At 65.7% G+C, this 27,383-nt stretch overlaps 18 non-coding genes across 18 annotated transcripts; 12 read left to right on the top strand and 6 right to left on the bottom strand.

The window, feature by feature from the left end:
- Positions 1-219: 219 nt before the first annotated feature.
- On the top strand, positions 220-291 carry TRNAD-GUC (transfer RNA aspartic acid (anticodon GUC)). The gene has a single exon. It is a non-coding gene; the product is annotated as a tRNA-Asp (tRNA).
- Positions 292-1,071: 780 nt separating this feature from the next.
- TRNAG-UCC (transfer RNA glycine (anticodon UCC)) lies at positions 1,072-1,143 on the top strand. The gene has a single exon. It is a non-coding gene; the product is annotated as a tRNA-Gly (tRNA).
- A 305-nt stretch (positions 1,144-1,448) lies between these two features.
- TRNAE-CUC (transfer RNA glutamic acid (anticodon CUC)) lies at positions 1,449-1,520 on the top strand. Its single transcript has one exon. It is a non-coding gene; the product is annotated as a tRNA-Glu (tRNA).
- A 2,218-nt stretch (positions 1,521-3,738) lies between these two features.
- On the bottom strand, positions 3,739-3,809 carry TRNAG-GCC (transfer RNA glycine (anticodon GCC)). Its single transcript has one exon. It is a non-coding gene; the product is annotated as a tRNA-Gly (tRNA).
- Positions 3,810-5,361: 1,552 nt separating this feature from the next.
- Positions 5,362-5,444, bottom strand: TRNAL-CAG (transfer RNA leucine (anticodon CAG)). The gene has a single exon. It is a non-coding gene; the product is annotated as a tRNA-Leu (tRNA).
- Positions 5,445-6,062: 618 nt separating this feature from the next.
- Positions 6,063-6,134, top strand: TRNAD-GUC (transfer RNA aspartic acid (anticodon GUC)). The gene has a single exon. It is a non-coding gene; the product is annotated as a tRNA-Asp (tRNA).
- Positions 6,135-6,914: 780 nt separating this feature from the next.
- Positions 6,915-6,986, top strand: TRNAG-UCC (transfer RNA glycine (anticodon UCC)). Its single transcript has one exon. It is a non-coding gene; the product is annotated as a tRNA-Gly (tRNA).
- Positions 6,987-7,291: 305 nt separating this feature from the next.
- TRNAE-CUC (transfer RNA glutamic acid (anticodon CUC)) lies at positions 7,292-7,363 on the top strand. The gene has a single exon. It is a non-coding gene; the product is annotated as a tRNA-Glu (tRNA).
- Positions 7,364-9,597: 2,234 nt separating this feature from the next.
- On the bottom strand, positions 9,598-9,668 carry TRNAG-GCC (transfer RNA glycine (anticodon GCC)). Its single transcript has one exon. It is a non-coding gene; the product is annotated as a tRNA-Gly (tRNA).
- A 1,542-nt stretch (positions 9,669-11,210) lies between these two features.
- Positions 11,211-11,293, bottom strand: TRNAL-CAG (transfer RNA leucine (anticodon CAG)). The gene has a single exon. It is a non-coding gene; the product is annotated as a tRNA-Leu (tRNA).
- Positions 11,294-11,917: 624 nt separating this feature from the next.
- Positions 11,918-11,989, top strand: TRNAD-GUC (transfer RNA aspartic acid (anticodon GUC)). Its single transcript has one exon. It is a non-coding gene; the product is annotated as a tRNA-Asp (tRNA).
- A 780-nt stretch (positions 11,990-12,769) lies between these two features.
- On the top strand, positions 12,770-12,841 carry TRNAG-UCC (transfer RNA glycine (anticodon UCC)). Its single transcript has one exon. It is a non-coding gene; the product is annotated as a tRNA-Gly (tRNA).
- Positions 12,842-13,146: 305 nt separating this feature from the next.
- On the top strand, positions 13,147-13,218 carry TRNAE-CUC (transfer RNA glutamic acid (anticodon CUC)). The gene has a single exon. It is a non-coding gene; the product is annotated as a tRNA-Glu (tRNA).
- Positions 13,219-15,448: 2,230 nt separating this feature from the next.
- Positions 15,449-15,519, bottom strand: TRNAG-GCC (transfer RNA glycine (anticodon GCC)). The gene has a single exon. It is a non-coding gene; the product is annotated as a tRNA-Gly (tRNA).
- Positions 15,520-17,057: 1,538 nt separating this feature from the next.
- On the bottom strand, positions 17,058-17,140 carry TRNAL-CAG (transfer RNA leucine (anticodon CAG)). The gene has a single exon. It is a non-coding gene; the product is annotated as a tRNA-Leu (tRNA).
- A 618-nt stretch (positions 17,141-17,758) lies between these two features.
- On the top strand, positions 17,759-17,830 carry TRNAD-GUC (transfer RNA aspartic acid (anticodon GUC)). Its single transcript has one exon. It is a non-coding gene; the product is annotated as a tRNA-Asp (tRNA).
- Positions 17,831-18,657: 827 nt separating this feature from the next.
- Positions 18,658-18,729, top strand: TRNAG-UCC (transfer RNA glycine (anticodon UCC)). The gene has a single exon. It is a non-coding gene; the product is annotated as a tRNA-Gly (tRNA).
- Positions 18,730-19,034: 305 nt separating this feature from the next.
- TRNAE-CUC (transfer RNA glutamic acid (anticodon CUC)) lies at positions 19,035-19,106 on the top strand. Its single transcript has one exon. It is a non-coding gene; the product is annotated as a tRNA-Glu (tRNA).
- Positions 19,107-27,383: the final 8,277 nt, after the last annotated feature.

The raw sequence follows: 27,383 nt of genomic DNA on the forward strand, positions 1-27,383 counted from the left end.
AGCGCCGTCCGGGTCCGTGTGTGGGCCCCGGGTCCGGGCGGACTCGGAGTCGGGGCCGGGGGCTGCCGTGCGGGAGAGGGGGCCGAAGCGGGGCTGGGGTCGGGTGGGGCGTGGCCCGTGTCGGGCGCCCGTGCAGGGCAGGGCGTCGAGGGCAGGCAGGGGCAGGCGTGGGGAGGCAGCCGGAGAGGGGTCGGGCGGCCGGGTGGCCGGCCGCCGCCGTCCTCGTTAGTATAGTGGTGAGTATCCCCGCCTGTCACGCGGGAGACCGGGGTTCGATTCCCCGACGGGGAGGCAAGACGCCCTTTTTGGTGGCCTGCGCAGCTCTGGGTGCCACCTCTTGCTCCCGAGGGGCAGGGGCGCTTCTTCTCGGCCGTCCGGCGGCGCGTGCCCGGCCTGCCCACCGTCCACCGGCCCCAGCCCTTTGCGTGGCTCGAGGCCGGACGCTGGGTCGCCACCGCGCAGCCGGGGCCTCGTGTGGTCCCCGCGGCAGCCACAGCGAGCTCCTCGGCGACGTGCCGCCCAGCCGCCCAGCCGCGCAGCCGCCGTGGGTGTCGCTCGGGTGGGAGGCAGATGGGTCCGGTCCCGTCTGGATGCGGGAGGTGGTGTGGCCTGGCGCCCGCCCCCTCTGCTCCTTCCCGCGCGGGGCCGGGCTGGGCCGCTAGCTGCAGGCCGCGGAGGACGCGGAAGACGCCGGGCCGGGGACGTGGCGGGGCTCCCCAGCCGGCCTCCGAGGGCCCGAGAGCGGCCAGGCGGCCAGAGCGCCCTCCAGAGGCGGGCGGCGGTGGGCGCGGGGCGCGGGGCGCGGGGCGGGCAGGTGGGCGGGCGGGCGGGCGTGCCCGGCGACCGGCCGGTGCAGCTGAGTCGGAGGGGCGAGGCTGGGGCGCCGGGCGGCCGCAGCCCGTGGTGGCCGCAGCCCGTGGTGGCCGGGCAGAGCTGCGGCCGGGCGGGACGTCGGGGCAGGGCTGCGCCGGGCGGCGGAGGCGCGGCGGCGGCGGCGGCAAGAGAGCGCCAAGGCGAGAAGGCGCGGAGCGCACCCTGGGCCGGCCGCGTCGGGCCGGCCCGGGCCGTGCAGCGTTGGTGGTATAGTGGTGAGCATAGCTGCCTTCCAAGCAGTTGACCCGGGTTCGATTCCCGGCCAACGCAGCCGCCCGACCTTTTGCGCCGCTCCGGGGCCCTCCTGGCCAGGCCCGCCGGGCGCTGGCAGTGGGGGACGGCGTGCCGGCCCGCTGGGCGCTGGGCGCTGGGCACGTGGCCCGAGGCGGCGTGCGGGTGCGAGGGCGGCCGGCGCGCAGCGTTTTGCGGGTGCTGCCAGCGGGCCGGGTGGACTGCGTGGGGCCCGCGGGCGGCTGGACGTGCAGAGGCAGGGGCCTCGGGGCCCAAGCGGAGCCGCGTGGGTGGAATGGAGGCGCTGGGTCCAGGGGGTGCAGGCCAGGCGCGCAGCCTGTCGCTCCCTGGTGGTCTAGTGGTTAGGATTCGGCGCTCTCACCGCCGCGGCCCGGGTTCGATTCCCGGTCAGGGAAGCCTTTCTTCTTCCTCTGGCCCTCCGGGGCCTCCCCTCCCGGCCGGCCGAGCCGAGCCGAGCCACCCACCGTCTCGCCCCCAGTGCACCCGCACCACCCCCTTTTAGCCCACGCCAGCACGCCAGGCCAGAGCTGGCTAGCTTGTCGCGGGCCCCGCCGCCACGATGGAGGGGTGCACACAAGGCCACCTGCCACGCCCCGACGGGCGGCCCCGGCCTCGCCCTGCCACCTCGGCCCGTCCGAGCCTTTTGGCCTGGCTGGCCCACCGGAGGCCCTCGGCATCGCCTCTCCCCTTCGCCCCCCCCCCCCCCCGCGCACGCGCTCGCCTGGCACCTTCGCTTCCACAGCCCGAGACGCGAGTGGGCGGGGCGGCCTCTGTCCCCGGCCGGGACCACCAGTGTGCGCAGGCGCCCCTGCCCCCCGAGTGCGCTCGGACCCCCACCGCCCCCTCCGGTGGCGCTCCTAGCTGGCCAGGCTGACGAGCCATCCTGTCCTCCCTCCTGAGGTGCCCGCGGTGGCGGTGCCGGGCGCGTGGGTCAGGTGAGCCACGCGCAGCCCTGAGTCCCGTCACCTGGCCGAGCAGCCCCCCTCGGGCCTGCCACCTCTCGGGCGGCTTCCCTGCCCCACGCGGGGCGGGAGCGCCACGACCTGGCTGGCTGCGTCTCTCCCCGGCGACGGACAGCGGACCCCAGGGGCACGCCGGTCTTGGGCGCCGATGCGAGCGCAGAGTCCGACCGCCGTGCCCGGGAGGTGGAGGAGGGAAGAGGCATCCGGGCACGGCCCGGACTCCCCGGGGCACTGGAGGTGAGACAGCGGGGAGGTGCCGTGGGAGCCACGGGGGAAGACAACCCAGCAGCCAGGCAGGTGGGTGGCGGTCGAGGCACCCCGGGGGACTGGGCGCACTTGTCGCCAACTTGTCATTCCAATTGCAGGACACGTCGGTCCCTTCCATCCTTTGGCAAAGGGGCCAGCGTGTTACCCAGTGGTCCCTTTCGCCACCTCCGCGCCCCAGCCCGCACCCCCGATGAGCGGCGTCCTCCACCACCCACCCCCCCCCACTCACGCACACTTTTCACAGTTGCACGTTTCACAGTTTCCCATCCCGCCTCGCCCCGTGCCTCGCCAAGATAGGCGCCGTCCGTCCCTCTGTCCACCCCTGTCTGTATCCGTCCTCTTCTGTGGATGCCTCCCAAGGTCCATCGCACACCTCAGTCTCCTTCCCGCCCCAACTTGGGCACCCCTGTCCGCCGGGGATTTGCTCTGTGATCAGAGGTGTCCCCTCTCGAGGCCGAGCGGTCAGCCGGTGCGCCGCGCACACCTGCTGGGACACACTCGCTTCAACCGGACAAGCCCCCTGCAGCGGTGCGGAGGAGCCGCGGGCGGCCGTGGGTCTCCGGGTGCTTCCCGTGCCCACGGGAAGTTTCCTCGGAGTCCTCGCTTTTGCGTGTGTGTGTGCGTGTGGGTGTGTGTGGAGGGGAGGAGAGGTGGAGGTCGGGGTGGGAGAGGGATGGAGGACGGTGGTGGACTTTGGTGCCGTGGGTGGCTCTCGCGGTGGAAGAGGAAGCCGCGTTGGCACGATAGCGCGGCGGCGAAGCGGGACGCAGAGAATCAAGGGCCTGCGCGACCATGACGTTAGGCACGCTGGGGTCTTGCGGGTGCGGGTGCCGGTGCCACCTGGAGTCTGTGAGCGACCCTCCCGGCGCGGCAGCTTGGTTTCCGCCGGTTGTGCAAAAGGGGAGGATTTCTGGAGTGTGGGTAGAGTGAGCCAGAGCGCGCGCGCGCGCGCGCGTGTGTGTGTGTGTGTGTGTGTCTGTGTCGGGGTGGGAGGGGCTGGTGGGAGGGGCGGGGGCGCGAGGTGGTGCCCAGGGAAGGGGAGGAGCGTGTGGGTGGCAGCGCGAGTTGGTGCGTGGATGCGTTCCTTGCAGTGAATCGGGAGACTGGAGCGAGGCGAGCGTCGTTAAAGAAAAGAAGGGCAAGGCAGGTGTCCGGGCGGGCGCGGATGGGCCCTTGGCTCCCGGGCGGGCGGAGTTTTGTCCCCAGGGCGAGCGAGCCAGGGAGGAGGAAGGGAATGTGCGGCAGGGGCAGGGGCGGGGACGGGATGGGGCGTGGGCGGGCCCCCAGAGAGGAGCAGACGTGGCTTTGGCCAGGTGCTCTGAAGGTGGGAGAGAGGAAGCGTAGCGCGCAGTTGGCGCTGCGGGGCCAAAAGGGGATGGCGCGTTGCATGGGCCGGGAATCGAACCCGGGCCTCCCGCGTGGCAGGCGAGAATTCTACCACTGAACCACCCATGCGCCCACGGACGTGGTCCACAGAGGGCTTCCCCAGCGGCGCCGGCCGCCTCCGTTGCCGGTCCCCGCCAGGAGTGAGCGTGAGCGTGAGCGTGAGCGTGAGCGTGAGCGTCTTCTCCGTGGGAGCAGGAGGCGGGCAGTCTGCAAGACAGGCTCCAGGCACGCGGAGAGCCAGCCCCTGGGGCGGGGCGGGGCGGGGCGCGGCGCGGCGCGGACGTCCGGGCAGAGGAAGGCACGGAGGCGGACTGGGCTCATCCTGTGCTTTGTCCCTGGTCCAGGGCCGCCGCCACAGCCTGCCCGTGTCCCCAGAGGCAGCCAGGAGCCGGACCCAGCCCGGCCAGCGCCCGAACCCCAAACAGCCGGAGCCATCTGTGGCAGGTGCAGGCAGGCGAGGGACCTTGCCTTCAGCTGCTCCCAGCCCCGAGCCAAAGTCCCTTTGGCGGATGGTTTTCTCGCGCGTGCAGTGTGTGTCCCGGCGGACGGGGTGGGGAACGGACCTCTCGTGTGTGGAGCCGTGGGGCCGGGGGCGGGGATGGGTGGGCTGTGTGTCTTTGTGTGTGTGTGTGTGTGTGTGTGTGTGTGTGTGTGTGTGTGTGTTTGCGCTCGCGCCGGCGTCTGTCGGACGGAGTTAGAGGCCAGGTAGCGCCGCCTGCGCCTCTGAGTGCGTCTCGGGCCAAGAGAGCAAAGGCCTGAGCGCGCTGGCCGGCGCCTCTCCCTAGGGGTCCGGCTGGGTGCCTTGACAGGTTGGGAGGCAGGAGGGCGGTCTTGGATCCGGGAGGAACGCTGGGGCGGAGCGGCCGGCCGGCGGCCTCCCCGAGCCAGGAGATGCGCCGTGGCGCCCGGCTGGATGGCCCGGGGGGGTCTAGGGCTTCCGCTCACTGCTCCCTGCAGCCACCTTCCGGGCTTGGACTCGTGAGCCAGGCCCACAGAAGGGAGGGGTCCGCGCCGCCGGCTGGCCAGCAGACGGCTGGGCTGTATGGCTCCCGGGAGGCAGACAGGCAGGCAGGTAGGTGTGGCCAGGGGAAGGCCCCCAGGTGGAGAATCGTGTGGGCCGCCTCGGGAGGGTGTGGAGAGAATGGACTAGGGCCGGGGGAAAAGCACGGGGTGCCGGTGGGGTGGGTGCGTGTTCCCGGGGGCGGCGGAAGCGGACGGCTGGCTGGAAGAGCCAGGCGCTGTCCAGCGGCCACATGTGGGAGCGGGAAGCGCGGGGAGCTTTGCAGCCTGGGCTGGTTCGCGAGTGCCGGGGTGAGGAGGGCAGGGGCGGGAATAGACGAGAAGGAGGACCAAAGAGCCTCCAGAAAGCAGCAGGTGCGAAGTCAGCGAAGCCTGCGGGTGTGGGAAAGGCGCTCGAGTCGCCGGGGAGTGCGTGCGTGTGTGTGTGTGTGCGAGCGCGCGCGCGCGCGCGCGCTCAGAGCCCGAGGCGGCGAGGGTGGAGGGGCTGGAGCTCGGTCCCGGGCAGCGTGTGCTCGGGTGCGAGGCGGGCCGCGGCCGCGAGAGGGTGTGGTCCAGGCCCGGGTGGCGTGGCTGCTGTGTGGGGCGGGCCAAAAGGTGGGCGTGTCAGGAGTGGGATTCGAACCCACGCCTCCAGGGGAGACTGCGACCTGAACGCAGCGCCTTAGACCGCTCGGCCATCCTGACGGCGGGTGTGAGCGCGTCGCCGCTGGCCTGGCTGGGACGCGGCGCTAACGCTGGTGTCCTTGGCCGTCATGGCGCCCGGCTGGCGGCTGTGTGGGTGCGCAAGGGGCGAGACACGCGCGGCGGCCCCGGAGGAGCACGGCCAGCCGCTTCGCCGCCGCCGCCGCCGCCGCCGCCGCCGCCGCCGCCGCCAGCGCGGCTCCCGTCGCAGTCGCACCCCCACCCCCAGCTCCCTGCAGGCCCCGTGCAGCGTCGGCGCCCCTTGCCCTGCTCCCCACCCCGCCTTCCTCGCCCTCGCCCTCGCCCTCGCCCTCGCAGTCCCGCTTGCCGTCTGGGGCCTTTTCTCCCGGCGCGATGCCCGCCTGGCAGACGAGAGAGAGGCAGCGCTCGTTGGGAGTACTGAGCGCCGTCCGGGTCCGTGTGTGGGCCCCGGGTCCGGGCGGACTCGGAGTCGGGGCCGGGGGCTGCCGTGCGGGAGAGGGGGCCGAAGCGGGGCTGGGGTCGGGTGGGGCGTGGCCCGTGTCGGGCGCCCGTGCAGGGCAGGGCGTCGAGGGCAGGCAGGGGCAGGCGTGGGGAGGCAGCCGGAGAGGGGTCGGGCGGCCGGGTGGCCGGCCGCCGCCGTCCTCGTTAGTATAGTGGTGAGTATCCCCGCCTGTCACGCGGGAGACCGGGGTTCGATTCCCCGACGGGGAGGCAAGACGCCCTTTTTGGTGGCCTGCGCAGCTCTGGGTGCCACCTCTTGCTCCCGAGGGGCAGGGGCGCTTCTTCTCGGCCGTCCGGCGGCGCGTGCCCGGCCTGCCCACCGTCCACCGGCCCCAGCCCTTTGCGTGGCTCGAGGCCGGACGCTGGGTCGCCACCGCGCAGCCGGGGCCTCGTGTGGTCCCCGCGGCAGCCACAGCGAGCTCCTCGGCGACGTGCCGCCCAGCCGCCCAGCCGCGCAGCCGCCGTGGGTGTCGCTCGGGTGGGAGGCAGATGGGTCCGGTCCCGTCTGGATGCGGGAGGTGGTGTGGCCTGGCGCCCGCCCCCTCTGCTCCTTCCCGCGCGGGGCCGGGCTGGGCCGCTAGCTGCGGGCCGCGGAGGACGCGGAAGACGCCGGGCCGGGGACGTGGCGGGGCTCCCCAGCCGGCCTCCGAGGGCCCGAGAGCGGCCAGGCGGCCAGAGCGCCCTCCAGAGGCGGGCGGCGGTGGGCGCGGGGCGCGGGGCGCGGGGCGGGCAGGTGGGCGGGCGGGCGGGCGTGCCCGGCGACCGGCCGGTGCAGCTGAGTCGGAGGGGCGAGGCTGGGGCGCCGGGCGGCCGCAGCCCGTGGTGGCCGCAGCCCGTGGTGGCCGGGCAGAGCTGCGGCCGGGCGGGACGTCGGGGCAGGGCTGCGCCGGGCGGCGGAGGCGCGGCGGCGGCGGCGGCAAGAGAGCGCCAAGGCGAGAAGGCGCGGAGCGCACCCTGGGCCGGCCGCGTCGGGCCGGCCCGGGCCGTGCAGCGTTGGTGGTATAGTGGTGAGCATAGCTGCCTTCCAAGCAGTTGACCCGGGTTCGATTCCCGGCCAACGCAGCCGCCCGACCTTTTGCGCCGCTCCGGGGCCCTCCTGGCCAGGCCCGCCGGGCGCTGGCAGTGGGGGACGGCGTGCCGGCCCGCTGGGCGCTGGGCGCTGGGCACGTGGCCCGAGGCGGCGTGCGGGTGCGAGGGCGGCCGGCGCGCAGCGTTTTGCGGGTGCTGCCAGCGGGCCGGGTGGACTGCGTGGGGCCCGCGGGCGGCTGGACGTGCAGAGGCAGGGGCCTCGGGGCCCAAGCGGAGCCGCGTGGGTGGAATGGAGGCGCTGGGTCCAGGGGGTGCAGGCCAGGCGCGCAGCCTGTCGCTCCCTGGTGGTCTAGTGGTTAGGATTCGGCGCTCTCACCGCCGCGGCCCGGGTTCGATTCCCGGTCAGGGAAGCCTTTCTTCTTCCTCTGGCCCTCCGGGGCCTCCCCTCCCGGCCGGCCGAGCCGAGCCGAGCCACCCACCGTCTCGCCCCCAGTGCACCCGCACCACCCCCTTTTAGCCCACGCCAGCACGCCAGGCCAGAGCTGGCTAGCTTGTCGCGGGCCCCGCCGCCACGATGGAGGGGTGCACACAAGGCCACCTGCCACGCCCCGACGGGCGGCCCCGGCCTCGCCCTGCCACCTCGGCCCGTCCGAGCCTTTTGGCCTGGCTGGCCCACCGGAGGCCCTCGGCATCGCCTCTCCCCTTCGCCCCCCCCCCCCCCCCCGCGCACGCGCTCGCCTGGCACCTTCGCTTCCACAGCCCGAGACGCGAGTGGGCGGGGCGGCCTCTGTCCCCGGCCGGGACCACCAGTGTGCGCAGGCGCCCCTGCCCCCCGAGTGCGCTCGGACCCCCACCGCCCCCTCCGGTGGCGCTCCTAGCTGGCCAGGCTGACGAGCCATCCTGTCCTCCCTCCTGAGGTGCCCGCGGTGGCGGTGCCGGGCGCGTGGGTCAGGTGAGCCACGCGCAGCCCTGAGTCCCGTCACCTGGCCGAGCAGCCCCCCTCGGGCCTGCCACCTCTCGGGCGGCTTCCCTGCCCCACGCGGGGCGGGAGCGCCACGACCTGGCTGGCTGCGTCTCTCCCCGGCGACGGACAGCGGACCCCAGGGGCACGCCGGTCTTGGGCGCCGATGCGAGCACAGAGTCCGACCGCCGTGCCCGGGAGGTGGAGGAGGGAAGAGGCATCCGGGCACGGCCCGGACTCCCCGGGGCACTGGAGGTGAGACAGCGGGGAGGTGCCGTGGGAGCCACGGGGGAAGACAACCCAGCAGCCAGGCAGGTGGGTGGCGGTCGAGGCACCCCGGGGGACTGGGCGCACTTGTCGCCAACTTGTCATTCCAATTGCAGGACACGTCGGTCCCTTCCATCCTTTGGCAAAGGGGCCAGCGTGTTACCCAGTGGTCCCTTTCGCCACCTCCGCGCCCCAGCCCGCACCCCCGATGAGCGGCGTCCTCCACCACCCACCCCCCCCCCCACTCACGCACACTTTTCACAGTTGCACGTTTCACAGTTTCCCATCCCGCCTCGCCCCGTGCCTCGCCAAGATAGGCGCCGTCCGTCCCTCTGTCCACCCCTGTCTGTATCCGTCCTCTTCTGTGGATGCCTCCCAAGGTCCATCGCACACCTCAGTCTCCTTCCCGCCCCAACTTGGGCACCCCTGTCCGCCGGGGATTTGCTCTGTGATCAGAGGTGTCCCCTCTCGAGGCCGAGCGGTCAGCCGGTGCGCCGCGCACACCTGCTGGGACACACTCGCTTCAACCGGACAAGCCCCCTGCAGCGGTGCGGAGGAGCCGCGGGCGGCCGTGGGTCTCCGGGTGCTTCCCGTGCCCACGGGAAGTTTCCTCGGAGTCCTCGCTTTTGCGTGTGTGTGTGCGTGTGGGTGTGTGTGGAGGGGAGGAGAGGTGGAGGTCGGGGTGGGAGAGGGATGGAGGACGGTGGTGGACTTTGGTGCCGTGGGTGGCTCTCGCGGTGGAAGAGGAAGCCGCGTTGGCACGATAGCGCGGCGGCGAAGCGGGACGCAGAGAATCAAGGGCCTGCGCGACCATGACGTTAGGCACGCTGGGGTCTTGCGGGTGCGGGTGCCGGTGCCACCTGGAGTCTGTGAGCGACCCTCCCGGCGCGGCAGCTTGGTTTCCGCCGGTTGTGCAAAAGGGGAGGATTTCTGGAGTGTGGGTAGAGTGAGCCAGAGCGCGCGCGCGCGCGCGCGTGTGTGTGTGTGTGTGTGTGTCTGTGTCGGGGTGGGAGGGGCTGGTGGGAGGGGCGGGGGCGCGAGGTGGTGCCCAGGGAAGGGGAGGAGCGTGTGGGTGGCAGCGCGAGTTGGTGCGTGGATGCGTTCCTTGCAGTGAATCGGGAGACTGGAGCGAGGCGAGCGTCGTTAAAGAGAAGAAGGGCAAGGCAGGTGTCCGGGCGGGCGCGGATGGGCCCTTGGCTCCCGGGCGGGCGGGCGGGTGGGCGGAGTTTTGTCCCCAGGGCGAGCGAGCCAGGGAGGAGGAAGGGAATGTGCGGCAGGGGCAGGGGCGGGGACGTGATGGGGCGTGGGCGGGCCCCCAGAGAGGAGCAGACGTGGCTTTGGCCAGGTGCTCTGAAGGTGGGAGAGAGGAAGCGTAGCGCGCAGTTGGCGCTGCGGGGCCAAAAGGGGATGGCGCGTTGCATGGGCCGGGAATCGAACCCGGGCCTCCCGCGTGGCAGGCGAGAATTCTACCACTGAACCACCCATGCGCCCACGGACGTGGTCCACAGAGGGCTTCCCCAGCGGCGCCGGCCGCCTCCGTTGCCGGTCCCCGCCAGGAGTGAGCGTGAGCGTGAGCGTGAGCGTCTTCTCCGTGGGAGCAGGAGGTGGGCAGTCTGCAAGACAGGCTCCAGGCACGCGGAGAGCCAGCCCCTGGGGCGGGGTGGGCGGGGCGCGGCGCGGCGCGGCGCGGACGTCCGGGCAGAGGAAGGCACGGAGGCGGACTGGGCTCATCCTGTGCTTTGTCCCTGGTCCAGGGCCGCCGCCACAGCCTGCCCGTGTCCCCAGAGGCAGCCAGGAGCCGGACCCAGCCCGGCCAGCGCCCGAACCCCAAACAGCCGGAGCCATCTGTGGCAGGTGCAGGCAGGCGAGGGACCTTGCCTTCAGCTGCTCCCAGCCCCGAGCCAAAGTCCCTTTGGCGGATGGTTTTCTCGCGCGTGCAGTGTGTGTCCCGGCAGACGGGGTGGGGAACGGACCTCTCGTGTGTGGAGCCGTGGGGCCGGGGGCGGGGATGGGTGGGCTGTGTGTCTTTGTGTGTGTGTGTGTGTGTGTGTGTGTGTGTGTGTGTGTGTGTTTGCGCTCGCGCCGGCGTCTGTCGCACGGAGTTAGAGGCCAGGTAGCGCCGCCTGCGCCTCTGAGTGCGTCTCGGGCCAAGAGAGCAAAGGCCTGAGCGCGCTGGCCGGCGCCTCTCCCTAGGGGTCCGGCTGGGTGCCTTGACAGGTTGGGAGGCAGGAGGGCGGTCTTGGATCCGGGAGGAACGCTGGGGCGGAGCGGCCGGCCGGCGGCCTCCCCGAGCCAGGAGATGCGCCGTGGCGCCCGGCTGGATGGCCCGGGGGGGTCTAGGGCTTCCGCTCACTGCTCCCTGCAGCCACCTTCCCGGCTTGGACTCGTGAGCCAGGCCCACAGAAGGGAGGGGTCCGCGCCGCCGGCTGGCCAGCAGACGGCTGGGCTGTATGGCTCCCGGGAGGCAGACAGGCAGGCAGGTAGGTGTGGCCAGGGGAAGGCCCCCAGGTGGAGAATCGTGTGGGCCGCCTCGGGAGGGTGTGGAGAGAATGGACTAGGGCCGGGGGAAAAGCACGGGGTGCCGGTGGGGTGGGTGCGTGTTCCCGGGGGCGGCGGAAGCGGACGGCTGGCTGGAAGAGCCAGGCGCTGTCCAGCGGCCACATGTGGGAGCGGGAAGCGCGGGGAGCTTTGCAGCCTGGGCTGGTTCGCGAGTGCCGGGGTGAGGAGGGCAGGGGCGGGAATAGACGAGAAGGAGGACCAAAGAGCCTCCAGAAAGCAGCAGGTGCGAAGTCAGCGAAGCCTGCGGGTGTGGGAAAGGCGCTCGAGTCGCCGGGGAGTGCGTGCGTGTGTGTGTGTGTGCGAGCGCGCGCGCGCGCGCGCGCTCAGAGCCCGAGGCGGCGAGGGTGGAGGGGCTGGAGCTCGGTCCCGGGCAGCGTGTGCTCGGGTGCGAGGCGGGCCGCGGCCGCGAGAGGGTGTGGTCCAGGCCCGGGTGGCGTGGCTGCTGTGTGGGGCGGGCCAAAAGGTGGGCGTGTCAGGAGTGGGATTCGAACCCACGCCTCCAGGGGAGACTGCGACCTGAACGCAGCGCCTTAGACCGCTCGGCCATCCTGACGGCGGGTGTGAGCGCGTCGCCGCTGGCCTGGCTGGGACGCGGCGCTAACGCTGGTGTCCTTGGCCGTCATGGCGCCCGGCTGGCGGCTGTGTGGGTGCGCAAGGGGCGAGACACGCGCGGCGGCCCCGGAGGAGCACGGCCAGCCGCTTCGCCGCCGCCGCCGCCGCCGCCGCCGCCGCCGCCGCCGCCGCCGCCAGCGCGGCTCCCGTCGCAGTCGCACCCCCACCCCCAGCTCCCTGCAGGCCCCGTGCAGCGTCGGCGCCCCTTGCCCTGCTCCCCACCCCGCCTTCCTCGCCCTCGCCCTCGCCCTCGCCCTCGCAGTCCCGCTTGCCGTCTGGGGCCTTTTCTCCCGGCGCGATGCCCGCCTGGCAGACGAGAGAGAGGCAGCGCTCGTTGGGAGTACTGAGCGCCGTCCGGGTCCGTGTGTGGGCCCCGGGTCCGGGCGGACTCGGAGTCGGGGCCGGGGGCTGCCGTGCGGGAGAGGGGGCCGAAGCGGGGCTGGGGTCGGGTGGGGCGTGGCCCGTGTCGGGCGCCCGTGCAGGGCAGGGCGTCGAGGGCAGGCAGGGGCAGGCGTGGGGAGGCAGCCGGAGAGGGGTCGGGCGGCCGGGTGGCCGGCCGCCGCCGTCCTCGTTAGTATAGTGGTGAGTATCCCCGCCTGTCACGCGGGAGACCGGGGTTCGATTCCCCGACGGGGAGGCAAGACGCCCTTTTTGGTGGCCTGCGCAGCTCTGGGTGCCACCTCTTGCTCCCGAGGGGCAGGGGCGCTTCTTCTCGGCCGTCCGGCGGCGCGTGCCCGGCCTGCCCACCGTCCACCGGCCCCAGCCCTTTGCGTGGCTCGAGGCCGGACGCTGGGTCGCCACCGCGCAGCCGGGGCCTCGTGTGGTCCCCGCGGCAGCCACAGCGAGCTCCTCGGCGACGTGCCGCCCAGCCGCCCAGCCGCGCAGCCGCCGTGGGTGTCGCTCGGGTGGGAGGCAGATGGGTCCGGTCCCGTCTGGATGCGGGAGGTGGTGTGGCCTGGCGCCCGCCCCCTCTGCTCCTTCCCGCGCGGGGCCGGGCTGGGCCGCTAGCTGCGGGCCGCGGAGGACGCGGAAGACGCCGGGCCGGGGACGTGGCGGGGCTCCCCAGCCGGCCTCCGAGGGCCCGAGAGCGGCCAGGCGGCCAGAGCGCCCTCCAGAGGCGGGCGGCGGTGGGCGCGGGGCGCGGGGCGCGGGGCGGGCAGGTGGGCGGGCGGGCGGGCGTGCCCGGCGACCGGCCGGTGCAGCTGAGTCGGAGGGGCGAGGCTGGGGCGCCGGGCGGCCGCAGCCCGTGGTGGCCGCAGCCCGTGGTGGCCGGGCAGAGCTGCGGCCGGGCGGGACGTCGGGGCAGGGCTGCGCCGGGCGGCGGAGGCGCGGCGGCGGCGGCGGCAAGAGAGCGCCAAGGCGAGAAGGCGCGGAGCGCACCCTGGGCCGGCCGCGTCGGGCCGGCCCGGGCCGTGCAGCGTTGGTGGTATAGTGGTGAGCATAGCTGCCTTCCAAGCAGTTGACCCGGGTTCGATTCCCGGCCAACGCAGCCGCCCGACCTTTTGCGCCGCTCCGGGGCCCTCCTGGCCAGGCCCGCCGGGCGCTGGCAGTGGGGGACGGCGTGCCGGCCCGCTGGGCGCTGGGCGCTGGGCACGTGGCCCGAGGCGGCGTGCGGGTGCGAGGGCGGCCGGCGCGCAGCGTTTTGCGGGTGCTGCCAGCGGGCCGGGTGGACTGCGTGGGGCCCGCGGGCGGCTGGACGTGCAGAGGCAGGGGCCTCGGGGCCCAAGCGGAGCCGCGTGGGTGGAATGGAGGCGCTGGGTCCAGGGGGTGCAGGCCAGGCGCGCAGCCTGTCGCTCCCTGGTGGTCTAGTGGTTAGGATTCGGCGCTCTCACCGCCGCGGCCCGGGTTCGATTCCCGGTCAGGGAAGCCTTTCTTCTTCCTCTGGCCCTCCGGGGACTCCCCTCCCGGCCGGCCGAGCCGAGCCGAGCCACCCACCGTCTCGCCCCCAGTGCACCCGCACCACCCCCTTTTAGCCCACGCCAGCACGCCAGGCCAGAGCTGGCTAGCTTGTCGCGGGCCCCGCCGCCAACATGGAGGGGTGCACACAAGGCCACCTGCCACGCCCCGACGGGCGGCCCCGGCCTCGCCCTGCCACCTCGGCCCGTCCGAGCCTTTTGGCCTGGCTGGCCCACCGGAGGCCCTCGGCATCGCCTCTCCCCTTCGCCCCCCCCCCCCCCCCCCCCGCGCACGCGCTCGCCTGGCACCTTCGCTTCCACAGCCCGAGACGCGAGTGGGCGGGGCGGCCTCTGTCCCCGGCCGGGACCACCAGTGTGCGCAGGCGCCCCTGCCCCCCGAGTGCGCTCGGACCCCCACCGCCCCCTCCGGTGGCGCTCCTAGCTGGCCAGGCTGACGAGCCATCCTGTCCTCCCTCCTGAGGTGCCCGCGGTGGCGGTGCCGGGCGCGTGGGTCAGGTGAGCCACGCGCAGCCCTGAGTCCCGTCACCTGGCCGAGCAGCCCCCCTCGGGCCTGCCACCTCTCGGGCGGCTTCCCTGCCCCACGCGGGGCGGGAGCGCCACGACCTGGCTGGCTGCGTCTCTCCCCGGCGACGGACAGCGGACCCCAGGGGCACGCCGGTCTTGGGCGCCGATGCGAGCACAGAGTCCGACCGCCGTGCCCGGGAGGTGGAGGAGGGAAGAGGCATCCGGGCACGGCCCGGACTCCCCGGGGCACTGGAGGTGAGACAGCGGGGAGGTGCCGTGGGAGCCACGGGGGAAGACAACCCAGCAGCCAGGCAGGTGGGTGGCGGTCGAGGCACCCCGGGGGACTGGGCGCACTTGTCGCCAACTTGTCATTCCAATTGCAGGACACGTCGGTCCCTTCCATCCTTTGGCAAAGGGGCCAGCGTGTTACCCAGTGGTCCCTTTCGCCACCTCCGCGCCCCAGCCCGCACCCCCGATGAGCGGCGTCCTCCACCACCCACCCCCCCCCCACTCACGCACACTTTTCACAGTTGCACGTTTCACAGTTTCCCATCCCGCCTCGCCCCGTGCCTCGCCAAGATAGGCGCCGTCCGTCCCTCTGTCCACCCCTGTCTGTATCCGTCCTCTTCTGTGGATGCCTCCCAAGGTCCATCGCACACCTCAGTCTCCTTCCCGCCCCAACTTGGGCACCCCTGTCCGCCGGGGATTTGCTCTGTGATCAGAGGTGTCCCCTCTCGAGGCCGAGCGGTCAGCCGGTGCGCCGCGCACACCTGCTGGGACACACTCGCTTCAACCGGACAAGCCCCCTGCAGCGGTGCGGAGGAGCCGCGGGCGGCCGTGGGTCTCCGGGTGCTTCCCGTGCCCACGGGAAGTTTCCTCGGAGTCCTCGCTTTTGCGTGTGTGTGTGCGTGTGGGTGTGTGTGGAGGGGAGGAGAGGTGGAGGTCGGGGTGGGAGAGGGATGGAGGACGGTGGTGGACTTTGGTGCCGTGGGTGGCTCTCGCGGTGGAAGAGGAAGCCGCGTTGGCACGATAGCGCGGCGGCGAAGCGGGACGCAGAGAATCAAGGGCCTGCGCGACCATGACGTTAGGCACGCTGGGGTCTTGCGGGTGCGGGTGCCGGTGCCACCTGGAGTCTGTGAGCGACCCTCCCGGCGCGGCAGCTTGGTTTCCGCCGGTTGTGCAAAAGGGGAGGATTTCTGGAGTGTGGGTAGAGTGAGCCAGAGCGCGCGCGCGCGCGCGCGTGTGTGTGTGTGTGTGTGTGTCTGTGTCGGGGTGGGAGGGGCTGGTGGGAGGGGCGGGGGCGCGAGGTGGTGCCCAGGGAAGGGGAGGAGCGTGTGGGTGGCAGCGCGAGTTGGTGCGTGGATGCGTTCCTTGCAGTGAATCGGGAGACTGGAGCGAGGCGAGCGTCGTTAAAGAGAAGAAGGGCAAGGCAGGTGTCCGGGCGGGCGCGGATGGGCCCTTGGCTCCCGGGCGGGCGGGCGGGTGGGCGGAGTTTTGTCCCCAGGGCGAGCGAGCCAGGGAGGAGGAAGGGAATGTGCGGCAGGGGCGGGGACGGGATGGGGCGTGGGCGGGCCCCCAGAGAGGAGCAGACGTGGCTTTGGCCAGGTGCTCTGAAGGTGGGAGAGAGGAAGCGTAGCGCGCAGTTGGCGCTGCGGGGCCAAAAGGGGATGGCGCGTTGCATGGGCCGGGAATCGAACCCGGGCCTCCCGCGTGGCAGGCGAGAATTCTACCACTGAACCACCCATGCGCCCACGGACGTGGTCCACAGAGGGCTTCCCCAGCGGCGCCGGCCGCCTCCGTTGCCGGTCCCCGCCAGGAGTGAGCGTGAGCGTGAGCGTGAGCGTCTTCTCCGTGGGAGCAGGAGGTGGGCAGTCTGCAAGACAGGCTCCAGGCACGCGGAGAGCCAGCCCCTGGGGCGGGGTGGGCGGGGCGCGGCGCGGCGCGGCGCGGACGTCCGGGCAGAGGAAGGCACGGAGGCGGACTGGGCTCATCCTGTGCTTTGTCCCTGGTCCAGGGCCGCCGCCACAGCCTGCCCGTGTCCCCAGAGGCAGCCAGGAGCCGGACCCAGCCCGGCCAGCGCCCGAACCCCAAACAGCCGGAGCCATCTGTGGCAGGTGCAGGCAGGCGAGGGACCTTGCCTTCAGCTGCTCCCAGCCCCGAGCCAAAGTCCCTTTGGCGGATGGTTTTCTCGCGCGTGCAGTGTGTGTCCCGGCAGACGGGGTGGGGAACGGACCTCTCGTGTGTGGAGCCGTGGGGCCGGGGGCGGGGATGGGTGGGCTGTGTGTCTTTGTGTGTGTGTGTGTGTGTGTGTGTGTGTGTGTGTGTGTTTGCGCTCGCGCCGGCGTCTGTCGCACGGAGTTAGAGGCCAGGTAGCGCCGCCTGCGCCTCTGAGTGCGTCTCGGGCCAAGAGAGCAAAGGCCTGAGCGCGCTGGCCGGCGCCTCTCCCTAGGGGTCCGGCTGGGTGCCTTGACAGGTTGGGAGGCAGGAGGGCGGTCTTGGATCCGGGAGGAACGCTGGGGCGGAGCGGCCGGCCGGCGGCCTCCCCGAGCCAGGAGATGCGCCGTGGCGCCCGGCTGGATGGCCCGGGGGGGTCTAGGGCTTCCGCTCACTGCTCCCTGCAGCCACCTTCCCGGCTTGGACTCGTGAGCCAGGCCCACAGAAGGGAGGGGTCCGCGCCGCCGGCTGGCCAGCAGACGGCTGGGCTGTATGGCTCCCGGGAGGCAGACAGGCAGGCAGGTAGGTGTGGCCAGGGGAAGGCCCCCAGGTGGAGAATCGTGTGGGCCGCCTCGGGAGGGTGTGGAGAGAATGGACTAGGGCCGGGGGAAAAGCACGGGGTGCCGGTGGGGTGGGTGCGTGTTCCCGGGGGCGGCGGAAGCGGACGGCTGGCTGGAAGAGCCAGGCGCTGTCCAGCGGCCACATGTGGGAGCGGGAAGCGCGGGGAGCTTTGCAGCCTGGGCTGGTTCGCGAGTGCCGGGGTGAGGAGGGCAGGGGCGGGAATAGACGAGAAGGAGGACCAAAGAGCCTCCAGAAAGCAGCAGGTGCGAAGTCAGCGAAGCCTGCGGGTGTGGGAAAGGCGCTCGAGTCGCCGGGGAGTGCGTGCGTGTGTGTGTGTGTGCGAGCGCGCGCGCGCGCGCGCGCTCAGAGCCCGAGGCGGCGAGGGTGGAGGGGCTGGAGCTCGGTCCCGGGCAGCGTGTGCTCGGGTGCGAGGCGGGCCGCGGCCGCGAGAGGGTGTGGTCCAGGCCCGGGTGGCGTGGCTGCTGTGTGGGGCGGGCCAAAAGGTGGGCGTGTCAGGAGTGGGATTCGAACCCACGCCTCCAGGGGAGACTGCGACCTGAACGCAGCGCCTTAGACCGCTCGGCCATCCTGACGGCGGGTGTGAGCGCGTCGCCGCTGGCCTGGCTGGGACGCGGCGCTAACGCTGGTGTCCTTGGCCGTCATGGCGCCCGGCTGGCGGCTGTGTGGGTGCGCAAGGGGCGAGACACGCGCGGCGGCCCCGGAGGAGCACGGCCAGCCGCTTCGCCGCCGCCGCCGCCGCCGCCGCCGCCGCCGCCGCCGCCAGCGCGGCTCCCGTCGCAGTCGCACCCCCACCCCCAGCTCCCTGCAGGCCCCGTGCAGCGTCGGCGCCCCTTGCCCTGCTCCCCACCCCGCCTTCCTCGCCCTCGCCCTCGCCCTCGCCCTCGCAGTCCCGCTTGCCGTCTGGGGCCTTTTCTCCCGGCGCGATGCCCGCCTGGCAGACGAGAGAGAGGCAGCGCTCGTTGGGAGTACTGAGCGCCGTCCGGGTCCGTGTGTGGGCCCCGGGTCCGGGCGGACTCGGAGTCGGGGCCGGGGGCTGCCGTGCGGGAGAGGGGGCCGAAGCGGGGCTGGGGTCGGGTGGGGCGTGGCCCGTGTCGGGCGCCCGTGCAGGGCAGGGCGTCGAGGGCAGGCAGGGGCAGGCGTGGGGAGGCAGCCGGAGAGGGGTCGGGCGGCCGGGTGGCCGGCCGCCGCCGTCCTCGTTAGTATAGTGGTGAGTATCCCCGCCTGTCACGCGGGAGACCGGGGTTCGATTCCCCGACGGGGAGGCAAGACGCCCTTTTTGGTGGCCTGCGCAGCTCTGGGTGCCACCTCTTGCTCCCGAGGGGCAGGGGCGCTTCTTCTCGGCCGTCCGGCGGCGCGTGCCCGGCCTGCCCACCGTCCACCGGCCCCAGCCCTTTGCGTGGCTCGAGGCCGGACGCTGGGTCGCCACCGCGCAGCCGGGGCCTCGTGTGGTCCCCGCGGCAGCCACGGCGAGCTCCTCGGCGACGTGCCGCCCAGCCGCCCAGCCGCGCAGCCGCCGTGGGTGTCGCTCGGGTGGGAGGCAGATGGGTCCGGTCCCGTCTGGATGCGGGAGGTGGTGTGGCCTGGCGCCCGCCCCCTCTGCTCCTTCCCGCGCGGGGCCGGGCCGGGCCGGGCCGGGCCGCTAGCTGCGGGCCGCGGAGGACGCGGAAGACGCCGGGCCGGGGACGTGGCGGGGCTCCCCAGCCGGCCTCCGAGGGCCCGAGAGCGGCCAGGCGGCCAGAGCGCCCTCCAGAGGCGGGCGGCGGTGGGCGCCGGGCGCGGGGCGCGGGGCGCGGGGCGCGGGGCGCGGGGCGCGGGGCGGGCAGGTGGGCGGGCGGGCGGGCGTGCCCGGCGACCGGCCGGTGCAGCTGAGTCGGAGGGGCGAGGCTGGGGCGCCGGGCGGCCGCAGCCCGTGGTGGCCGCAGCCCGTGGTGGCCGGGCAGAGCTGCGGCCGGGCGGGACGTCGGGGCAGGGCTGCGCCGGGCGGCGGAGGCGCGGCGGCGGCGGCGGCGGCGGCGGCAAGAGAGCGCCAAGGCGAGAAGGCGCGGAGCGCACCCTGGGCCGGCCGCGTCGGGCCGGCCCGGGCCGTGCAGCGTTGGTGGTATAGTGGTGAGCATAGCTGCCTTCCAAGCAGTTGACCCGGGTTCGATTCCCGGCCAACGCAGCCGCCCGACCTTTTGCGCCGCTCCGGGGCCCTCCTGGCCAGGCCCGCCGGGCGCTGGCAGTGGGGGACGGCGTGCCGGCCCGCTGGGCGCTGGGCGCTGGGCACGTGGCCCGAGGCGGCGTGCGGGTGCGAGGGCGGCCGGCGCGCAGCGTTTTGCGGGTGCTGCCAGCGGGCCGGGTGGACTGCGTGGGGCCCGCGGGCGGCTGGACGTGCAGAGGCAGGGGCCTCGGGGCCCAAGCGGAGCCGCGTGGGTGGAATGGAGGCGCTGGGTCCAGGGGGTGCAGGCCAGGCGCGCAGCCTGTCGCTCCCTGGTGGTCTAGTGGTTAGGATTCGGCGCTCTCACCGCCGCGGCCCGGGTTCGATTCCCGGTCAGGGAAGCCTTTCTTCTTCCTCTGGCCCTCCGGGGCCTCCCCTCCCGGCCGGCCGGCCGAGCCGAGCCACCCACCGTCTCGCCCCCAGTGCACCCGCACCACCCCCTTTTAGCCCACGCCAGCACGCCAGGCCAGAGCTGGCTAGCTTGTCGCGGGCCCCGCCGCCACGATGGAGGGGTGCACACAAGGCCACCTGCCACGCCCCGACGGGCGGCCCCGGCCTCGCCCTGCCACCTCGGCCCGTCCGAGCCTTTTGGCCTGGCTGGCCCACCGGAAGCCCTCGGCATCGCCTCTCCCCTTCGCCCCCCCCCCCCCCCCCCCCGCGCACGCGCTCGCCTGGCACCTTCGCTTCCACAGCCCGAGACGCGAGTGGGCGGGGCGGCCTCTGTCCCCGGCCGGGACCACCAGTGTGCGCAGGCGCCCCTGCCCCCCGAGTGCGCTCGGACCCCCACCGCCCCCTCCGGTGGCGCTCCTAGCTGGCCAGGCTGACGAGCCATCCTGTCCTCCCTCCTGAGGTGCCCGCGGTGGCGGTGCCGGGCGCGTGGGTCAGGTGAGCCACGCGCAGCCCTGAGTCCCGTCACCTGGCCGAGCAGCCCCCCTCGGGCCTGCCACCTCTCGGGCGGCTTCCCTGCCCCACGCGGGGCGGGAGCGCCACGACCTGGCTGGCTGCGTCTCTCCCCGGCGACGGACAGCGGACCCCAGGGGCACGCCGGTCTTGGGCGCCGATGCGAGCGCAGAGTCCGACCGCCGTGCCCGGGAGGTGGAGGAGGGAAGAGGCATCCGGGCACGGCCCGGACTCCCCGGGGCACTGGAGGTGAGACAGCGGGGAGGTGCCGTGGGAGCCACGGGGGAAGACAACCCAGCAGCCAGGCAGGTGGGTGGCGGTCGAGGCACCCCGGGGGACTCGGCGCACCTGTCGCCAACTTGTCATTCCAATTGCAGGACACGTCGGTCCCTTCCATCCTTTGGCAAAGGGGCCAGCGTGTTACCCAGTGGTCCCTTTCGCCACCTCCGCGCCCCACCCCCCACCCCCGATGAGCGGGGTCCTCCACACCCTCCCCCCCCCCAAGCTCACTCTTCACAGTTGCAGTTTTCACAGTTTCCCATCCCGCCTTGCGGTGCGCCTGGCCATGATAGGCGCCGTGCGTCCCTCTATCTACCCCTGTAACCGTCCTCTTCTGTGGGTGCCCTCGAAGTCCATTGCACACCTCAGTCTTTCTGCTGCCACATCAGTCCCCACCGCAGGCCTGGCTGAATGGCAGAGCTCGACCCTGGGCTCAGGTAGTTGGTGGAGGGAAAGGGAATGTGGGCACTGGTGGTTTGCCAGCACCCAGGCAGTGCAGGTGAGAGAGGGTGCAGATATAGGGAATGGAGGGGGAAAACCCAGCGGCCACGCAGCTGGGAGGGGGGCAGACGTACCTCGGGGACAGGGAGGTCCTCTATCTATGGTGTTATTCAATTTGAGGCCCCATACTCTCCATCGTATGGCACCGTTGCCAGCGTGGTACCCAGAAATAGCTTCCTCCCCCTGTGTTGCACTACCCCCAATCAGCAGCACACACCCCCCCCATCCCCTGATTTCACTTTTAACAGTTTCCTCTCCCCACGTTGCCTTACACCCAGCCTGGATATGTTCCAAGTCTCTCCTCAGTCATGTATGTATCTTCTCCTGATGTTCAAGTTTTTTTTTTTTTTTTTTAAAGAGACATTTCCACCACAGACAATCATGCATCAGGTTGGGAAATTGATTATTGAGTCATACATAGATTAAAATTCTAACAGCCAAGGGAATCGTGGGAGATATCAAAGCTTGGTCCGTCCCTGAAATAGTTTTTTTTCCAGAACATAGAGGTAGGATGCTCCTGCTGACACGTTGATTTATGAGTTGTAGCCCTTTAAGACTGTGTGGGATGAAATTTCTGTTGTTTTAAGGTCTCACTGTGATTAATATTTTTGGAAGCCCTAGGAATTAAATATCATTTGTGTAATTGCCATCTAGGTCTTGGAATTAATATTCTATGTTCTATCTTTGACCTCATGCCTTTCTATATGGCCAGTCTCTGGCTTGTCATATTTTTAGCCTTATTAGCTTTTATCGATATTTGTTGGGGCATCTGGCGGTCCCAGCCAGTAGAGCACATGACTCTCGATTTCAGGGTAATGAATTTTAGCCTGTTGGGCAGAAAGCTAAAATAAAGTAAAACCCTCCTGTGAAATGTGCCCTCCTTGTACGCGGAGGAAAGGAACATTTTTATCTTGCAAGGCAAAGGGACACAGAGAAGAATCCGAAAATTTGCAATATTTGAGAAAGAGTGCTGGTGAGGATTCGAGGAAGTGGTCCATATCATCCAGTCTTTTGGAAGTCAAATTATAGTACAAAGGTTTTAGAGAATAATTTGGATGTATGTAAATTTTAAATGTGTTTATCATTTATCAAGCAGTTCAACTGTGGGAATTTATCTTAATATTTGCACCGGTGGGCAAAGTTGTATGTTCATTACTTCATTATTGGTGTCCTAGAAAACTAGGCAATATTCCCCATATTCATAGCTAAGAACTTGTTTATGAAATATACAACACAATATAACTGTTTAAAAGAGTCAGTAGGTAAGTACATATATTAGTTATACTTTTGTGGTAGTCAGCTTGTAAGATAGTTTTTGATGATCACCACCTCCTGGTTTCCAAACCCGCCACAGTCCTTTCCTAGATTGTAGTGGGATTTGTCTTTGTGAATGACAGAACATAGCCAAAATGTAAGTATGTCACTTCTAAGATTTGTTTAGAAAACACTATGGTTTCCACCCTGGGCTCTCTCTCACAACTTTCTTTGGGGAAAGCCAGTGAACATTTCGCGCTGATTCACAGGCAGCCTAGGAGTGGCCCAAAGGGGGAGGAACAGGGTTTAAGTGAACCACCACCCACACGAGCTCTGAATTGCCCCCCCCCATTGTAGTTAAAGCTTCAGGTGACTGCAGGCCCAGGCAACGGCTTGACAGCGACTTCACGAGGACGCGGAAGCAGAAACCGTGAAGCTAAGTTGTTCCTGGATTCCTCACTCCAGAAGCTGTGACATAATACATGTTTCTTCCTTGAAGCTGCTAAGGTTTGGAGTAATATAACATGTGCTCCGTAGAGAACAAGCTAATGATATATCAGTTGTCTGCAGATAACTAATACAAATTACATGCTTAAAAAGTAAATTGTACCATAGTGAATTTATAATATGAAAAATGATAAATCATGAAAAATCATAAATCATATAATTATTTTCATAGAAACTCTCAAAATTCAAAATACAATATTATGGCAAGTAGGGGCTCGTATCATTTGTCCCCCAGTCTTATTTAAATGTGCTTAGGGGGCCTACATGGCTCAGTCGGTTAAGGATCCGCATCTTGATTTTAACGGGGTCATGGTTTTGTGGTTTGTGGGATCAAGTCCCACGTCAGGCTGTGCGCTGACAGCACAGAGCCTGCTTGGGATTCTCTCTCTGCCCCAACCAAGCTCATGCTCTCTCTCTTTCTCAAAAATAAATGAAATTTATTTTTAAAATGTTTTTAAATGTTTTTACAATTAATTTTTTAAATTGATGTATAAATGGCATGCAATAAAATGGACACATTTAAAGTGCACTATTTTGGGGGCGCCTGGGTGGCTCAGTCGGTTAAGCTTTCGACTTCAGCTCAGGTCATGATCTCGCGGTCCGTGAGTTCGAGCCCCGCGTCGGGCTCTGTGCTGACAGCTCAGAGCCTGGAGCCTGTTTCAGATTCTGTGTCTCCCTCTCTCTGACCCTCCCCCATTCATGCTCTGTCTCTCTCTGTCTCAAAAATAAATAAACGTTAAAAAAAAATTTTAAAAAAGTGCACTATTTGGTAAAGTTTGATGTTTCCTCACGTCCCTCTGTAATCTCCCCCTTCTTGTCCCCTCCAGGCAACAACTGGTTTGCTTTCTGCCACCACTGAGTACTTTTGTTTTCTAGAGCACGCTGTCTGCTAGAATTTCTGTGATTATAAAAATGTTTTATATTTGTGTTTTCCACGATGGTAGCCACTAGTCACATGTAGCTATTGAGCACTTGAAAAGAGGCTCGTCCAAATTGAGAAATCCTGTAAGTGTGAAATACACACTCAATTTCAAAGACTCAATATGAAGACAAGAGTGTAAAACATCCATATATTTTTATACCAATTATACATTGAATTAGCATTGTATGGGGTATATTGGATATTATGGATTACATTGTGTCCCCTCAAAATCCGTATATTGAAATCTTAAGTCCCAGGACCTCAGAATGGGAGCTTATTTGGAAATAGGATGTCTCTCTCCTATGCAATGAGGATGAAGTGAGATTGCAGTAGAGTGGGCTGCTAATACAATGTGGATGCTACTCACCCATATTAAAAGGGGAAATTCAAATACACAGACATACTCACGGGGGAAGAACACCAGGTAAAGTCTGGAGTTCTGCTGCAAGCAAGGAAATATCAGCAGCTAGGAAGGAGGCCTGGAACATATCCTTCTCTAGTATCTTCAGAAGGCGCATGACCCTGATGACACTTTGATCTGGCTTCCAGCCTCTGAAACTGTGAAACAATAAATTTATGTTGGTCGAGCCAGTCAGTTCATGGTACTTTATTATGGCAGCTATTTAAAATTAATATGTTGGGGTCGACTGGGTGGCTCAGCGGGTTAAACGTCCGACTCTTGATTTGGGCTCAAGTCATGATATCATGGTTTGGGGGTTTGAGGCCCACGTAGGGCTCTCCACTGACCTTGAGAAGCCTTCTTAGGATTCTCTCTCCTTCTCTCTCTGCCCCTCCCTAGCTTGTTTTCTGTCTCTCAAAATAAATAAAAACTTAAAAAAAATTAATACATTGGATTCAAAAAATATGTTATTAAATTAATTTTAGGGGCACCTGGATGGCTCAGTCGGTTAAGTGTCCAACTTCGGCTCAGGTCATGATCTCGCAGCTTGTGAATTCGAGCCCTGTGTCAGGCTCTGTGCTGACATCTCAGAGGCCTGGAGCCTGCTTTGGATTCTGTGTCTCCCTCTCTCTCTGCCCCTTCTGCTGCTTGCTCTCTGTCTCTGTCTCTCTCTCAAAAATAAACATTAAAATTTTATAAATTAATTTTATATGTGCCTTTTTAAAAATACTCCCTTTTGGAGAAGGCCCTGAATCTGCCCTCTTCAAACACCCTACAGAACAGATGTACGAATTTCTGAAAAATCAAGCAATCCCATTTTAAACAAAACAACAAGCATATTCCTTATTTTGTGGCATGGCGGCTAAGGTGATATAGACCCCCAGAGGAAACTTTTCCACAGTTAAGGCAACAAGAATGGAATCAAGCTCCCCACACCTATGATGGAACGGATACCTATTCCTACCCTTGCCCCTCTGGAGTGTGTATTGTGACCATATAAGGAGTTATGATGAGATCACAGTAAAGAATTATGGTGGAGGTGAACTGTAGCACAAAAGTCTGTAAGAATAAATCATGTATTTGACTTTTTCTCTGATTTTTTTATACGAAGAAGGAAATAGCTATCCAATCATCAAACGTATGAGGTGAGCCCTCAGCAAAATTGCCAGTTAATTGCTTTTTATTTCTCTCCTTCCAACCCTTCCCTGAGCTGCCCTGTCTTCTCACTGGCCCTCTCCCTAATTGCTGGCATTCCCAGCATTCTGGATCTTTGTCTCCTCTGATGAAACCACCAGCCTGAGAAGGTGATTCTCCCTGTGGTGTTAAATGACTGTCCTCAGCTAGGGATGAAGGTTGGTTATAAGAAAACAAAACCCACTCGAACTAGATTAGTGACTGTAAGCCAATGAGAGGAAACCTCAAAGCTATTTAAAGACGGGAGAAAAAGCATGACGTGAGCCGGCTGAAAGCAAGACTGGAAGTGTGTTTGGCAAGCCACGATTCGAAGACGTGACCACTCGCGTCTGCTTTTTTCTCTACTTCTCTCCAGTTTCGACCAACTCCCTCATTCTCTCTTGCTCTCTCACTCTCTCCCCTTTCCGTCCTCCAATCCTTCTTCTCCTTCTTCTTCCTTCCTTCTCTCCTTCTTCCGTCCTCCATCTCCTTCTCTCAGACGGCTTGTTTTACTTTCACATGACCTAACGTGGCATTTGAAAAGCTCTTTCAATTAAGGACCTGCCGTAACCTACCTAAAGCGTTTGCAACGCGGTTCAATTTCAAAGAGCATCTGATTGGTCGTTGGTCCTCACGTGAGCTCCCTCCTTCCTGGGTAATGATAGGCCCTGGCCGCCCTGAGGTGGGAGGGGAGTGAAGGAGTTAGGAGAGGGCTTTTCCAACCTGCAAGACAGAGGGCTGTCTCTTCTATCTAGGAGCGGGGCGCAGGGAGTGGAGCACGCGTGTCAGGTTTCTGCTGACGTTGCCTATTGAAAATAGATATTGACATTACCTATTGTCCCCTGTGGGTCTGGATGTATTGTGAAAAATACTGTAAAAAGTATATACGTACAATTTCATAAATGCTAGAGAGATCATCCCCATTAGGGAAGAGATGATTTTTTTTTTTACCTTCCCTTTTTTCACTTCTTACTTTTCAAAATGCTCTATTATATATGTGAATTTAAATATGCGGCTCACATTACATTTCTACTGGACAACACTGCTCTCGGGGTATACTTAGCAACAAATGGATCCCATCAGGTTTACTGGAGAGCTGTTTCTTCTGCTCCTAGTCCTTTATCTGGTGATGCCTATCTACTCCACATCCCTAGTAAATACGGAAAGTCAATCTCTGTTTGGCAAACAGCAACTGGTCCTGCCTTTGATATTTACCTAGAACACTCTCCCATTTATATGTAATCTAGCTCGCAAAATCTCAGGTCCTCTTGATGATTTGGAAGAACTCTCTGACTTCGACACTTGATATTCTCTTCTGAGCACGTTTTTAAATCTGCCCTTCAAATCCACAAACTTCTAGCCATAGACATTTTTGCTGGCAACATGGATGGTTATGCGCCCATCCTGATCCCATGGGAGCTATCCTATTGGGCAGGTGTGCTTGATTTTGCTTTAGGAGAACTAAACAGATGCCATATTATTCAATCATGAACAATGACATTGTTCTAGGAATTATAGAGAGCATCTTACTACCATTATGTAATTCAGCAAATATAAGTGTTACATATCTATTAGGATCTCTGCCTTGGAGAATTTAGTCTGTTGATGTTACTCTTGAGTTGTGGAAAGAGACAATTAGAGAAATGGACAGGATAACCTATAAGTGGTAAGTGCAGATGAGAGAATGAGACAGGGAGGTATAAGGGGACCTAGGTTTTAGCACTGAAGAGAGAGATGCCTTGGGGGCTCCTGGGTGGCTCAGGCAGTTGAACGTCCAACTTCGGCTCAGGTCATGACCTTGCAGCTCGTGGGTTTAAGCCCCTCATTGGGCTCTGTGTCGGGCTCTGTGCTGACAGCTCAGAGCCTGGAGGCTGCTTCAGATTCTGTGTCTCCCTCTCTCTCTGCCCCAACCCACTTGCATTCTATCTCTGTATCTCTCAAAAATAAATAAACATTAAAAAAGAGAGAGAGCGATGCCCTGGGTCAACTCACAGCCCTTGTCTGGACTATGGTTTCCTCGCTTACACAAATGAAGGGTTGGACTTCAACTCTTTAGTCTTATGATTCCTTTTTTTTTTTTTTTTTTTTTTTTTACATATATAGTAGGAAAAAAAGATACTCCTTTCCATGGACAATCATGCTCAGACATTTCAACTTTCCTACCTCAGAGAGAATTCCGAACATTCGTGAACAACTTTCTGAAATGGGGGAAGATATTGTATCTCTTATTATGAGCATGAACCACACCACCTGTATTCCTGCCCTTGTTCACAGGTTGTCTTAATCCTCAAACCACTGTAGACCTTGCATAGACAGAGTGCTCTCTGATGCCTCAGAAATGCCACTCCCGACCTTGGAATGCTGAATAGAATTTTCTATAAGTTCTGATAAATGTGTCGGGGTAGGTGGCCAGGAAATCTTATAGGAGGCATTATTAAAAATTCAAGCCCAGGATACACACAGTTCTGTCTAATCTGAGGCAACAGAGCAAGGCTCTAGGAGATATGTGCACATAAAGGCTCTGGATCTTCTGGAAGGGATAGATCTCTCTTCCTCTGCTCATCACACACTTACACATTGAATTTAGCACATATACCTTTAAAGTTCTACTTGAGGCCAAAGAGCAAGTTTCTTTACTTTCTACACTGTCATGTCAAGAGCTCTGCTTCTGCAAAGTCTGTC

Source organism: Lynx rufus, unplaced genomic scaffold (assembly GCF_022079265.1).
Source record: "Lynx rufus isolate CCGP_SWC_20201006 ecotype Redwood Valley unplaced genomic scaffold, mLynRuf1.p SCAF_15, whole genome shotgun sequence".
NCBI classification, from domain to species: domain Eukaryota; kingdom Metazoa; phylum Chordata; class Mammalia; order Carnivora; family Felidae; genus Lynx; species Lynx rufus.